Below are 6,385 nucleotides of genomic sequence, written 5' to 3' on the forward strand. Positions count from 1 at the left end.
GTAGACTTGAGGAAGCTGACTGACCTGACTACCAGTTCTGGTGGAAGTTGACATCTGGCAGTCTACAATCGCTCTGCGCTGCTGGTAAACTCTGGATAACATGGTCAGTGTTGAATTCCACCTCGTGGGCACGTCGCACAACAGTCGGTGAGCAGGCAGTTGGAGGCGGCGCTGCGCTGCCCTGAGAGTGGCAGCATCTGGGCTGGACTTCCTGAAATGCGCACAGATGCGGCGCACCTTCGTGAGCAAATCAGACAGATTGGGGTATGTCTTGAGGAAACGCTGAACTATCAGATTTAACACATGGGCCAGGCATGGCACATGTGTCAGTCTGCCGAGTTGCAGAGCCGCCACCAGGTTACGGCCGTTGTCACACACAACCATTCCCGGCTTGAGGTTCAGCGGTGCCAGCCACAGATCAGTCTGCGCCGTGATGCCCTGTAATAGCTCTTGGGCGGTGTGCCTTTTGTCGCCTAGGCTCAGCAGTTTGAGCACCGCCTGCTGTCGCTTAGCGACGGCACTGCTGCTGTGCCTAGAGCTACCGACTGATGGCGCCGTGCCCACGGATGGTAGTTCGGAGGAGGAGGTGGAGGAGGGGTGGGAGGAGGAGGAGGCATAGTAGGCCTGAAACACCTGGACCGAGGTAGGCCCCGCAATCCTCGGCGTCGGCAGTATATGACCAGCCCCAGGGTCAGACTCGGTCCCAGCCTCCACCAAGTTAACCCAATGTGCCGTCAGCGATATATAGTGGCCCTGCCCGGCAGCACTCGTCCACGTGTCCGTGGTCAGGTGGACCTTGTCAGAAACGGCGTTGGTCAGGACACGGATGATGTTGTCTGACACGTGCTGGTGCAGGGCTGGGACGGCACATCGGGAAAAGTAGTGGCGGCTGGGGACCGAATACCGAGGGGCGGCCGCCGCCATGAGGTTGCGAAAGGCCTCGGTCTCTACTAGCCTATAGGGCAGCATCTCCAGGCTAAGCAATCTGGAGATGTGCACATTAAGGGCTTGGGCGTGCGGGTGGGTTGCACTATATTTGCGTTTCCGCTCCAGCGTCTGGGGTATGGAGAGCTGAACACTGGTGGATGCTGTGGAGGATCGTGGAGGCGACGATGGGGTTTTTGTGGCAGGGTCCTGGGCAGGGGGCTGACTAGCAGCTGACACAGGGGAAGGAGCAGTGGTGTGCACGGCCGGAGGTGAACGGGCTTGTTGCCACTGAGTGGGGTGCTTAGCATTCATATGCCTGCGCATACTGGTGGTAGTTAAGCTAGTAGTGGTGGAACCCCTGCTGAGCCTGGTTTGGCAAATGTTGCACACCACAGTCCGTCGGTCATCCGGTGTTTCCTTAAAGAACCTCCAGACTTCTGAAGATCTAGCCCTCGCCGCAAGAGCCCTCGCCACAGGAGCTTCACTAGTTGACACATTTGGCGCTGATGCACCAGCTCTGGCCCTGCCTCTCCGTCTGGCCCCACCACTGCCTCTTCCAACCTGTTCTGGTCGAGGACTCTCCTCCGTCTCAGAAGCACTGTGTTCACCCGGCCTCTCAACCCAGCTTGGGTCTGTCACCTCATCATCCTCCGATCCCTCAGTCTGCTCCCCCCTCGGACTTCCTGCCCTGACAACAACTTCCCCACTGTCTGACAACCGTGTCTCCTCATCGTCGGACACCTCTTTACACGCTTCCACTACGTCAAGAAGGTCATCATCACCCACAGACTGTGACTGGTGGAAAACCTGGGCATCGGAAAATTGCTCAGCAGCAACCGGACAAGTGGTTTGTGACTGTGGGAAGGGTCCAGAAAACAGTTCCTCAGAGTATGCCGGTTCAAATGGCAAATTTTCCTGGGAGGGGGCAGACTGGGGGGGAGGAGGCTGAGGTGCAGGAGCTGGAGGAGTGGCGATTTCGGTGACATGGGTGGACTGCGTGGAAGACTGACTGGTGGTGGACAAATTGCTCGAAGCATTGTCAGCAATCCACGACATCACCTGTTCGCACTGTTCTGGCCTCAACAGTGCTCTACCACGAGTCCCAGTAACTTCAGACATGAACCTAGGGAGTGTAGCTCTGCGGCGTTCCCCTGCTCCCTCATCAGCAGGTGGTGTCTCACCCCGCCCAGGACCACGGCCTCTGACCCCTGCAGTAGTTGGACGCCCACGTCCCCGCCCTCGTCCTCTACCCCTAGCCCTCGGGTTAAACATTTTTAAAATGAGAGTTATAACTTTATTTTTTTTTTAACTTTTTTTTGTTTTTTTTTGTGTTTTTTTTTTTTTTTTGAGTTTTTAAAACCAAACAATGCTATCCTATTGCTATGGCTATTTTCTAGCCAAGTATCAAAGCACACTACTATGCCAGATGAGATGACACTGAGTTAGTGCCTAATTGAAATCCAACCCCTACTAAATTTTCCCACTTCGGTCTTTGCTATGGATATGTGCGTCACTAAGCGCAGAACACAGCGGTCGCAAGTCTCACTACAAATTGCTCAGAATTGGCTAGTACATGCACTGCAGAAAGTACAGCCACCAGCAGATCAACCAGAAATCAAATATATAGAACGCTACTGTACGCGTAAGTAAGCTCTTTGTATTCTCCTATGGCTATTTTCTAGCCAAGTATCAAAGCACACTACTATGCCAGATGAGATGACACTGAGTTAGTGCCTAATTGAAATCCAACCCCTACTAAATTTTCCCACTTCGGTCTTTGCTATGGATATGTGCGTCACTAAGCGCAGAACACAGCGGTCGCAAGTCTCACTACAAATTGCTCAGAATTGGCTAGTACATGCACTGCAGAAAGTACAGCCACCAGCAGATCAACCAGAAATCAAATATATAGAACGCTACTGTACGCGTAAGTAAGCTCTTTGTATTCTCCTATGGCTATTTTCTAGCCAAGTATCAAAGCACACTACTATGCCAGATGAGATGACACTGAGTTAGTGCCTAATTGAAATCCAACCCCTACTAAATTTTCCCACTTCGGTCTTTGCTATGGATATGTGCGTCACTAAGCGCAGAACACAGCGGTCGCAAGTCTCACTACAAATTGCTCAGAATTGGCTAGTACATGCACTGCAGAAAGTACAGCCACCAGCAGATCAACCAGAAATCAAATATATAGAACGCTACTGTACGCGTAAGTAAGCTCTTTGTATTCTCCTATGGCTATTTTCTAGCCAAGTATCAAAGCACACTACTATGCCAGATGAGATGACACTGAGTTAGTGCCTAATTGAAATCCAACCCCTACTGAATTTTCCCACTTCGGTCTTTGCTATGGATATGTGTGCCACTAAGAGCTAAACACAACGGTAGCAAGTCCCCCTGCTAATTCCTCACAAAATGGTACTAGATGCAAATTAAAATAAAAAAAGTAGAACGTTATTGTAGCCCTAAGAAGGGCTGTTGGGTTCTTTGAGAATCACTCCTGCCTAACAGTAAGCTAATAGAACACCCTAACGCTTTCCCTGACCAGCAGCAGCTCTCTCCCTAGCGGCATCCAGACACAGAATGATCCGAGCAGCGCGGGCAGCGGCTAGTCTATCCCAGGGTCACCTGATCTGGCCAGCCAACCACTGCTATCGACGTGTAAGGGTACCACGTCATGCTGGGTGGAGTGCAGAGTCTCCTGGCTTGTGATTGGCTCTGTTTCTGGCCGCCAAAAAGCAAAACGGCGGGAGCTGCCATTTTCTCGAGCGGGCGAAGTATTCGTCCGAGCAACGAGCAGTTTCGAGTACCCTAATGCTCGACCGAGCATCAAGCTCGGACGAGCATGTTCGCTCATCTCTAGTTATAACCTATTTTGGGGATCTACCTTGCACCCTGACAGAATCCTCAGTGTAGTCCCAGGGGTTGGGCTTTGGTTTGGATGCATTAAAAAAAAAACAACATGTGAATTGTCTGTGCTGCAGACTCCTCAGCTCTCAGTCCCCACCTTTGTGCTCCTGTACAGCTCCTCCCTCATGCTCCTTAACAGAGCTCACAGCCTGATGAACTGACATCAGTGGGAGAGGGAGGAGCTGTACAGGAGCACAAAGGTGGGGGCTGAGAGCTAGAGCAGTCTGCAACACAGACAAGTCACATGTTGTTTTCTTTAAATGGATTCATACCAAAGCCCAACCCCTGGGACTAAGCAGAGGATTTTTGTCAGGAAGCAAGGAGCTTTGCACCATAATGACCTAGTAAACATTTGCAAAACTATTGAATCAGTATTGAGTACCATGATACTACTCCGAATATCAATCTCATTGAGGCACATTAACTTATCCTGTCCAGCGAGTTCCCCGAAACTGCATTGTCTGACCGGAATACACTCTGCCGTGATTCTATAAGATCATGTGCCTGCATGTGTACTTCCCCGCTCAGAAAAAACGTGGACAGTGCGGCCGCAGACCCTTAGTAAACAAGCCCCATAATTCTAGTACTGGTGCAACCCCGATGGCATTATGAGCAGAAAAGACTCTTCAAGATGCGAGACATGGATATGGATTGAAGGCATGAATCAACCTAAATAATGGAATATATAATCCCAAAAAAATACTGTATAAATCCTATGCAGAAATGAATATTCCTGTATTATTTAGGGGAAAAAAAAATGCAATTACTGACAAGAAGATACAGTTTTAATTATGAGCAAAGAGGAAGGGGCTGTTTACTCCTCCTGCTGTACAAGGTCCTGTGATTCCATATTCAGCCTGCAGTGTAGCGAGAACACACAGCACTATCTGGGCCGAACCCGATTCTAGACATGTTGCATGTGCCACATTCATTTAGGGAAATGCACGTTATCAGAAGCTGCTTGTTTACTGTGCACTAATCCATTCCACCTGCTCAAATATTAGTGCAAATAATGATATAATATTTGTAATGCATCATTGCTGTCTTACTATGTGGGGCGTCTGTTTGCCTTATGGGTGAAATGTTCGGTGTTCCTGCTTACATTGATTCGGTGGATGAGAGAGTGCGGCAGGTAACGTTCACAAGCCACTTGTCTAAGACTTTGCAATTTACTTTAATTAATTTTGTGCAGTCATCGAGAGAGACCCGACAAATTAATGAAGGGGCTTTGTTTTATGGCAAATTATCAGCGTCTATTTCACTTTTCTGATTTATTTTTCTCATTATGAGACCTTTGGAAGACATGATACTCTAAGCAAACATCTTATAGTTCATGCGAAACTTTGCAAGGCAGAGGCTCAAAGAGATCCTGCCGAGTAGTACACGTAGGCCTAGCGGTGGACAGGAAGAGCCAAGCACATGGAGATTGCCGATATACAGTATATCTTTTATATTTCTGTTCTTTCTATACTTGGTCAAGTGGGCGGTCCTATACACAGTTATATAGAAATGAATGTCAGTCCCTAAGTAGAGCCAATTACTAGACCAGGGAGAATAGAAACAAGGACTCAGTTAATAAACTGATACCGAATCCTTTGTCAAGCCCCTATTCGTTAACCCCCTATCCTTTGCTCACGCTGGATGTATCGAGAGGTTCCGGCCTCTCAGTACATCAAGCAAACAATTCTACACCAGGTCCTGTCTGGCATAGAATTTCGTTATATCCTGGTACCGGGTATATAGGTAGTGAGCCGGCATGGTGGTCTCCCACCCCAATCTGAGGCCTGACATGGCCCACTTGGCAAAGTACCTTGCTAAATCCCCCCCAATGTCTTCAAATAGTACACTATGTAGAATCTGCTCTGCTCCTCTTGTTCCATAACACATTACCTGCAGATTGGACAACATATACCATCTACTCTTCTCCTGCTCTATAATAGTCTACAGATAGGACATTATGTACAATCTGCACAGCTCCTCCTGCTCTATAACATGCTACATGCAGAAAGGACACCATGAACAATCTGCTCAGCTTCTCCTGCTCTATAACATGCTGTCTGCAGATAGGACACTATTACTACATGCTCAGCTTCTCCTGCTCTATAACATGCTGTCTGCAGATAGGACACTATTACTATATATGCTCAGCTTCTCCTGCCCTATAACATGCTGTTAGAAGTATTAACCACCTTCTGTCAGATTTTGGCTGAGGTTCTGATAAGTTCCACCTTCAGCCAAATAACTGTGTGATTAATCAACCACGAATAATCAAAACACAGATAATACAATGGGGGCATTAACCTCCTCTGGCGCAAACAGGAAACATACTGAACTGATACTGTTCAGACAAGAGCATCAGACTACATAGGTCTTCTTGTAGTCTGTCACCATAGTGATTGTAACAGAAGCTGTATATAAAGTATGAAGACATTTATAGACAGGTTTATTTGCAGAGATGTTTGATTTATATTTATTTCATGTTATTTCCGCTGCAGTGGACAAGAGCGATACTTTACCAGAATAATAATGACAACATACAGCAAGG

This window comes from Engystomops pustulosus, chromosome 7 (assembly GCF_040894005.1).
Source record: "Engystomops pustulosus chromosome 7, aEngPut4.maternal, whole genome shotgun sequence".
Lineage (NCBI taxonomy): Eukaryota > Metazoa > Chordata > Amphibia > Anura > Leptodactylidae > Engystomops > Engystomops pustulosus.